This window comes from Eubalaena glacialis, chromosome 12, assembly GCF_028564815.1.
Source record: "Eubalaena glacialis isolate mEubGla1 chromosome 12, mEubGla1.1.hap2.+ XY, whole genome shotgun sequence".
In the NCBI taxonomy this organism is placed as follows: domain Eukaryota; kingdom Metazoa; phylum Chordata; class Mammalia; order Artiodactyla; family Balaenidae; genus Eubalaena; species Eubalaena glacialis.
The window spans coordinates 104,179,269-104,188,931 of NC_083727.1; positions in this window are offsets into that span (position 1 = coordinate 104,179,269).

Sequence of the window (9,663 nt, forward strand, 5' to 3'; positions counted from 1 at the left end):
TTAGGATACTGTCTTTTCCACAAACATTACTACCTGACTAATAACTATCTACTCTGTGCTTTTATTGCTAAATTTTTCATCAGTGAAAATTCTTTATTTCCTGAAGGCAGTCTGAGGCTTTACTTTTACAGAGTAGGGTTTCTATGAACCTGGTTCTTCCTCTTTCTGCTTTTCACAGATTAGAATAATGGTTGGAGATACTATCTTTTTTTTTTCCCTTTGGCTGCATTGGGTTTTCGTTGCTGCGTGCGGGCTTTCTCTAGTTGCGGCGAGCGGGGGCTACTCTTCCTTGCGGCGTGCGGGCTTCTCATTGCGGTGGCTTCTCTTGTTGTGGAGCACGGGCTCTAGGCGTGCAGGCTTCAGTAGTTGCAGCACGCGGACTCAGTAGTTGTGGCTCGCGGGCCCTAGAGTGCGCGAGCTTCAGTAGTTGTGGCACGTGGGCTTAGTTGCTCCACGGCATGTGGGATCTTCCCGGACCAGGGATCGAACCCGTGTCCCCTGCATTGGCAGGCGGATCCTTAGCCACTGCACCACCAGGGAAGTCTGGGGATACATTTTTTAACCAACGCATTTTTAAAAATCAGTACAAGAGGACTCCCCTGGTGGCTCAGTGGTTAAGAATCCGCCTGCCAATTCAGGGGACACAGGTTCGAGCCCTGGTCTGGGAAGATCCCACATGCCATGGAGCAACTAAGACCGTGCGCCACAACTACTGAGCCTGCGCTCTAGAGCCCGCAAGCCACGACTACTGAGCCTACGTGCCACAACTACTGAAGCCCGCGCGCCTAGAGCCTGTGCTCCGCAACAAGAGAAGCCACCACAATGAGAAGCCTGCGCACCGCAAGCAACAGTAGCCCCTGCTCGCTGCAACTAGAGAAAGCCCGCGTGCAGCAACGAAGACCCAATGCAGCCAAAAAAAAAAAAAAAAATCAGTACAAGATACATTTAGTTGTCACAGATAATCCATGATGAGAGCCACACAAAGGAAGGAGGTAATTTCAGCTTGATTTCCTAGATCATGAAGACTTTTCTTTCTAGAAAGGGTTTAGGATCAAGACTCTGGTCACATGGTTGTTATTCTTAGTATCCTCAGCCTTGTCGCCTGCCAAGAATTGTCAGAGCTAAGAGTAGGCTGTTGTTTATATAATTGGTAAAGCGCTAGGAAGAGTCCTAAGTCTTCACATGTCTCCCCTACAGCATTCCAAAGTACTTAAAATTCCTACCTTCAGAGTTAATGCTCTCTTGCTCAAATGTAAACAGCCTGAAGGGATATCATAACAAACCATTATCAGTCATCAGCAACTCAGCCCGAGTTGGTCTATTAGATTCTTTTCCTGCTAACTCTAGATGGCCAAGAAGAAAATGAAAAATTCAACCAAGAAGATTTCACTGAAGCCAGCCTTGTGCTCTTGCTGCCATCGTGAGAGAGAACAGTCAGGCCAGATACACATCCCCCATCACTCTTTCCACTGACCAGGAGACCAGAGCTCTTTTGCAAAGAGGAACTACTGGGATTGGAGAGGTCTAGAGAATTGGTCTACAAGGATCTTCTTCTCTTGCTTGCAGTCAACTGTCACGAAGAGGTAGCTGTTAAGTTTTTCTAAACTTTCAGCATGACAAGTTGATGACTCTGGCAGTCAAAATGGTTCATCCCATTCTTTAACACATAATGTTGGAAGTGCCTATTTTTTGAACCAAGCTATGTAATGCGATGAAAGTATTCTGTACTGTCCTCTGTTTTCCCTTTTCGCCGTTTCTTTGATCACTGTGGGTCCACTGATCTCCATCTATTGCCAGAGGCTATTTGACTTCTTTGATGAATATTTATGGCTAAAAAAGTAGTCACTACTTTCTAATGGGTCTTACCTACTGATGCTAGTTCCCACGCCTGAGATCTGCTTGGGGATTGGTTGCCTGGTTTGTTGAGATAGGTGTCTTTCTCTCTCTCTCCCTCATCTTTTCAAGTCTCACAAGACTAGAAAAACTGTTGGAAGGAGGTGATCTAGGTAGACCTGCTCAGATTCTTAGCCACGCCTTTCAAGAATTCACATTCATTTCAGAAGCAGTAAAGAATTGCAAATTGAAAAAACTGAAAGTGCTCCATGGAAGAAATAACTTACTTTGCTTGAGAACAGCCAACAAATTACAGGTGGTTTCATAAATTAGGTTCACGCACAGATGTTTCAACTCAAATACTGCTTTCTGTTTTTGACTTATTGAACTTGTCATATTATCTCTTTGTGAAATGGATCCGTTATGAGAAAATTTTATCTAAATAAAGAACTCTCCACTTCTTGTAACAGTATTTTTATTCAGTTACTGGCTCGTTCTCCTCTGCCTAAAAACATGAGCAAGCCTCTCTCCATCCCAAAATTTTTAAACATCCCTTCGTGGGCACTATTTCCTACTCAAGTGAATGTTTCACGTCTCTCCTTCTCTTTCTGGTAGGCTTCTTGAGAAGCCTCCATGTCCTAACTTCCCATTTTCTCCTTAACTGATTGTAATAATATCATTAATAATAATAATAGTTATATTCGTTGAATGAATGATGTGTGTGTGCCAGGTACTGTGCACCTTACACGTATTATCTCATTTAAATCTTCCAAGCATCCGATGAGGTGGTATCATCAGCAGCCCTATTTACACAGATGAGAACACTGAGGCTTAGGGAGTATTTGTATGTTGCTTGGCAAATCAGACAGTGAGAGAGTTGCAACACAAAAACTCTAGTTTCCTCCTGGAGATGCTGTCTAAATCATTGCTACAATGCACAATGTGTACTGTCTCTACCAACTCACTGCAGCCAATTATAGCCTAATCATCATATCCATGGGTTTATTTTCAGTCTTCACTCTACTTAATCTTCCCACAGCAGTTGCCACTGTTGGACCTTTGGACCTTCCTACATCCTTCAGTTCCATGGTAGTACACTCTGTTGTTGCTTCCACATTTCTAAATATCCTTTCTGACTTCCTGATTTGTCCTCCTATTCTCTCTTAAATGTTGGGTTTATCTGACTTTCTGTTTTCCTTTAAATATCTCCTCTGGGTGATCTCAATGACTCCTATGTCCTCAACAATCACCTCAACTCAAATTCCACTGTCCCTTTCTCCTGAGCTCCAGGTTCATCTCTACATATGGGCACTAGAAACATACAAATCAATTTTATTATCTTTCATTTAAAGCCTGTTCCTCCCTCTGCATTTCCTCTGTCATTTAAAACATAGATTATCTAAACATACAAACTGAAGTATGGGGTTGGGGGGAAGGTTTTTTTTTTTAAAACATTTTTCTCTTTCATGCCCACATTTAATTGGTTATTATATCTAGTGTATTCTAACTTTTTAATTTAAAAATTCATCCACTCATTTCCATTACCATTCCTGCTGCTTTAACTCAGACTCTCACCCAAGTATTGTGTACTGTACTTTATTGTAGTCCCTACAATAGTTAGCCCAATTTTGTACACAGATATAGACCATCAGGCATTTGTTCAGTGATAGATGAATATCTATTCAACACTTAACACCTCATGAAGATTATTCTACGGTCTAATACTTATACAGAACTTGCTCTCATCCGATATAATTCTAAATTAATCTTCACAAATTTTTCTTGAAGTAGGTACGATTATTATTCCCATTTTATAGATGGAGAAACAGAGAAAGGAACTGACCTGCCCAAGTTTATACAGCTAATAAATGGTAGAGCTGGAATTAGATCACAGTTTGGCTTCAAATTCTTGCTCATAACCATTGTATTTCCTTATGTTTCCTTTTGCTCTGCTTCTTTGTATTACACCAAGGTCCTAAATATTTTTCCATTATAGCTATGACAGACAATACTTACTAAATTCCCAAACTTAGAGACATAGATCTGGAACTAAATTCACACTCTCAGCTTCCTCCAACCTCTCATGTAATCCTAGAGCAATTCAGGACCAAAATTAGTTCAGAGTTTTGAAGGAAAACTGGATTTTAAAGTAGGGCCACTGGCCCAACAACATGCAAGATGCAAACAATCAGCATGGTTCCTATAACTCAAAGCAAAATTCGACCTCGGGAGTAGGACCTGGACCTCTTGGTGAGTGTTAGTGCTGCCACGTTGGACCACGGGTAGCACTGAGTTGAAAAGCCAAGGCTATAAGGCAGGACAAAATATAGTATGGAGCTGCCATTGGGACAAGGTGAGGAGATGGTCTAGAAGACCCAGTGAGTGAAGGTTAAAAAAAAGTCTGTGTGGAGGAATGGATTAATGTCAATAAACATAAAGGGGTCAAGAATACAAAGAAACTGAGAACCAAGTTGGGTCATGGAACTATGGGGTTGAGCCCAGAGCAGCAACGTGTTCTTTATCACACTGTGTATCTCACTGTGCTACTCCCTCCCTGTGCTTCCGAGAGTCAACAATGGAACCAAGAGGGACGGAGAGCGGCCAGAAGAGAATGTGTGGAGGACAAGTGTGCCTTTGGAACCAGGGTAAAATCACTTCAGATTTCTTACTCTCTGTGGTAGAGTGGAAAGGTTTTTGAACGGAGTATCAGAAGACCTGCATTATAACTTGATTCTACAATCAATTGGAAATGTGACCCTGGAAAAGCACCTTAAACCCTCTGGAGCTCACTTTTCTCATTTGTAGAATTAGGCTTCAACATGGTGGCCTCTGATAGTAATACAGTTACAAAGTTTAGGATCCTTTACACAGTGGTCTTGACACTTTTTTGAACATGGACTCTCTTCAGTAAAGAAATCTGAGCAAGTACCTCCATTTAGGATGGGAGCTGACTCTCGGAGGCACAGGGAGGGAGTAGCATAGTGAGATACACAGTGTGACGAAGAGCACGTTGCCGCTCTGGGCTCAACCCCAATAGTGACCTTTTGAGAAGCCACGTGCGACATACCTCAGAGTCCTCGTTCCTGGATGAGGGCACGGCAAGGGCACTTAGCCAGCAACTTCCATTCCCCATTGGTTGATGGATGTCGCTGGCGGCTTTACATACCCTTCACTTCTGGGTGGCAACTGTCTTTGGCAGAGCAAATTCCCATGGTGCTGGAGAATCAGGAGGAAGAAGAGAGATGTTGGTGCTAGAGGTGGGAGGCTTTTAGCTTGCTGCCAACTGCTCACCGCGCCTAAGGTGAACTCAGGTGGGCCCGGGCAAGTATGGCGTGTGGTATCTGCAGTATCTGCTACGCCTGGTGATGGTGATGATTAAGGTTAGGATTGGGACACTGAAAAATTGAAGCAAACAAAGAAAGGAAAGCACCAGCATCTACTTCTCCCCTTCTTTCCTCAGGATGTACTGAGTACCAGATTTTGGCTATCTGTGTCTTAAACATTGATAATAGAGTATAATTTCTTTAACATTTTTAGACAATATATGTAAAATATAAGTCCTAATATTTTCTTTCCACATTTAGAAGGTCATCTTGTATACCTCTTGGGAGGCTGCCAGGTGTGGCAGGCCCCAGCAACCTTTATGCATCCAATGCAAAATTGTGGGTTTCTGCATGTTCCCCAAGGTCAAGTGTCAGAATATTCTAGAGACCTCTGAAACATCAAGGAGCCCTCTTACAGGAAGTATTCAGTGAGCTACTGACTATTCAAGAAAATGGACTAGTGGAAGACAATGATATCCACATATAAGTTGATCTATAGGACATGTTTCATTATTACGTTATTGATGTTTATAATCATGGTGAAGCTAAAATTTTCTCTAAACACATTTTTGGCATTGTCACAATTCTATACTTGAAGTTAGAGAAATTAATTGAACAATTTGACATTCGAATGACATCGATTAGTTAACTCCTATATGCTAAATCTCTGTAAAAAGTGGTATGGGTTATAAAAAGATGAGTAAGGTCAGTTTCTTACTTGCAATATAATAGGGGGAGTGAATATTGCAGATAAGTAACCGTAAAGCAAGGTGGAAAGTGATAAGATCCATAAGAAAAATACCAACGGCTGCGAAAATTCTAAGATAGAAAAATTATTTCTGCACCAAGAAATTTATTTTTGCTTGTGGTAATAGCTAAGCCCAGCCCAAATTCCATGCCCTGGAAATTTCATTAAACATGGCCCACTTGCCAGCCCACTAGGTGAAGTTTAATAATAAGCAGAGTTGGGCTTAGACAGGTCCCAGATGGGCCTTTAACTCAGTGATAACTGCACTGGGCTCTAAAAATGCTCTCCAGAGACAAAGCAGAATACTTCTCTAATTCTTAATTATAAAAAATCTAGCATCATGTGGTCTGCCTTTAAGCCACAAACTTTTAGGAATATGAAAGGAACATTGGAAACAAAAATTGTGCAATATTTGTATTGACAATATATTGCTGCAGTTCACTTGAGCATGAAAACATTTTTCTCAATAAAGATTTTATCATAAAATGGAACCATTATGTGTCTTTTTTTCTTAACCAAAACTCAATTTATAATGAGATTATACACATGAAAGAATTTATAAAATATTTTAATAGGAAATCAAGTTCAGCAAAGTTATTGACAATTATAATAAATAATATTTCATGCTCAAATAACTAGAAACTCTGTACTTTTCATATAAGGTACAACTTGTGATCTAATAAGTACATTTTTTGATTCTGTCCAAAGACTAAAAAAAAAAAAGTTATGATGAATTGCCTGTGATAACATCTATTTGTCACACTGGCCATATAGAACATATATTAGACAACTCTTTGAAAACATATTTCAGTCACAACTTCCAAACTAGTATTTACATGTAATTATACATAATTATATTTTAGTTAATTAAAATATAATTTTAATTAATTTTAATATAATTATGTCTAATTATAATTATATATATTTTATTTATGTGAATCTGATAAGCTTTGTTTCAATTTCAAAATTTCTCATAACACCAACTTACTGAAGTACCAAGCTAAATTCCATCGTTTGAGGCAATGAATATCCCAATATTGAATCTATATCATGAAAAGTCTATTATTGTTTTTTAACTTCTTCTTCCACACAGAGTAACTAATTTTTTTCTTTAGGAAAGAGTAAGAGAAACATCAGTTTGCATTAAAAGTGCTGTGATATAATTTCTAAACCTTTTTTCTGAAAACTTAAAAACTTATTCTAAAATTCCTATTATCTAGGAAGGCATCAGATTGATTATTGAGGTATTTCAAACTACACCAAGATTGAAGTAGATGATAGAGAGCTTTTAATTAGTTTGTAATTTATCCATCCAACCATCCATGTAGTCCGTCAATAGGTGCTTTCCTTGACACTGAAGATACAAAGAAGGAAGGACTACAGTCTGGTGTGGAAGTCAACCACGTAAACGATGATCATACATGAGGTGTCATAACTCACATGGGTAGTGAAGAGGATGGAGCAGTACATGCTATCTGAGGCCACCACGTTTCAAGAAGAAGGTGATGTTAAGCCAAGTATAAGAGAATGAATCTGAGTTTACCAGGCAGGCAAAGAAGATGTGTGTGGAAAGTCCTCTGAGCAGAGTGTTGAATATTCAGAAAATAGAAATAAAGAAAAAATATGACAGGTTTAGGGAACCATAAACTGATTGCTCTTGCAGGAGAATGGGATACAAAGAGTGCTTTGAGGCAAGTGGTAGGATGGGCTGTCAATATTACACTAAAGGGTAATTACCTTATTCTGGAGGTAATGAGGTACCTTTAGGGCATTGAGCAGAGAATGAGCTGCTCAGAGGTTTGCCTTTAGAAAGACCTCTCCAGTGATAGTATGAAGGATGAGTTAGAAAAAGGAGGGAGTGGAAGTACCGGGTTTTGAACATGTATTTCTATTCTCCATATGGAACGTCTTCTGTCCTTCCAGATCCACCTATGTTCATATCAAGCTCTTTAATCTGTGAGATTGAAAGTTGAACACTTCCACAAAGCTCTCCCAGGACTCTCTTATTTATGGTCATTATTATGTTTGAAACTTACTTGTCCAATGGTGTTCCTTTTTTTTTTTTTTTAAATTGGAGTATAGTTGCTTTACAATGTTGTGTTAGTTTCTGCTGTACAGCAAAGTGAATCAGCTATGCATATACATATATCCCCTCTTTTTTGGATTTCCTTCCCATTTAGGTCACCACAGAGCACTGAGTAGAGTTCCTTGTGCTATACAGCAGGTTCTCATTAGTTATCAATTTTATACATAGTATCAATAGTGTATATATGTCAGTTCCAATCTCCCAATTCATCCCACCTCCACAATGGTGTTTCTTTTTAATTAAAAAATTTTTGTTATGAGTTTTAACAGTTTTGACATATAATTTACATACCAAATAGTTGATCCATTTAAAGTACACAATTAAATGATTTTTTAGTATGTTCATAGAGTTATGCAACCATTACCAAATTAAAGCAATTTTAGAACATTTCCATCACCTCCCCAAAGAAATCCGTACCCATTAGCAGACCATCCCTATTTCCCCCACTACCAGTTCCAGCCCTGGGCAACCACTAATCTACTTTCTGTCTCTACAGATTTGCCTATTCTTGATGTCTCATATAAATGGAATCATACAACATGTGGTCTCTTTTAACCGGCTTTTTTTCATGTAGCATATTTGTAAGATTCATTCATGTTATACCATGTATTAGTACTTCATTCATTTTTATTGTCAAATAATGTACCATTTATTGACATTTTTATTGTCAAATAATGTACCATTATAATGTTGACATCATTATAAACAAATGTACCATACTTATCCTTTACCAGTTGTTAGATATTTGGGAACAATTCTCAAACTGTCGAAATAATGTTCAAGGTGTGAAAACACTTTTTGGCTAGTATGCATAATGCTATGAACATTAATTTGCAAGTTTTGGTGTGGACATATGTATTCTTTTCTCTTGGATATTTACCTAGCCGTGCGACTGCTGAGTCACATGGTAACCTTTTACTTAACATTTTGAGCAGTAGTCAAACTGTTTTCCACAGCAGCTGCACCATTTAACATTCCCAGCAACAATGTACAATGACTCCAACTTCTCCAAAACCTCACCAATGCTTGTCATTACTTGCATTTCTTGATTATAGTCATCCTAGTGGGGGTGAAGTATTATCTCACTGTGGTTTTGTTTTTTATTTTCCTAACAGCTAATGATATTGAGCATCTTTCAAAGGCTTATTGACTATCTGTATTGATATATCTTCTTTGGAGAAACGTCAATTCGGATACTTTGCCCATTTAAAAAGTAGGTTTGTCTTCTAGTTAATGAGTTGTAAGAGTTCCTTGCATATTCTAGATATAAACCTGTTATCAGATATATGATTTATACATGTTTTCTCCCATTCTGGGAGTTATCTTTTCATTTTCTTGATAGTGTTCTTTGAAGCATAAAAGTTTTTAGTTTTCATGAAATTCAATTAATATACATTTTTGTTATTGTTTGTCCTTTGGTGTCATATCTAAAAGACTTTCCCTGAGAGGGCAGACAGCAGAAGCAACAAGAACTACAATCCTGCAGACTGTGAACATAAACGACATGAAAAGGCAGAGGGCTATGTACCAGATGAAGGAACAAGATAAAACCACAGAAAAACAACTAAATGAAGTGGAGATAGGCAACCTTCCAGAAAAAGAATTCAGAATAATGATAGTGAAAATGATCCAGGACCTCAGAAAAAGAATGGAGGCAACGATCGAGAAGATGC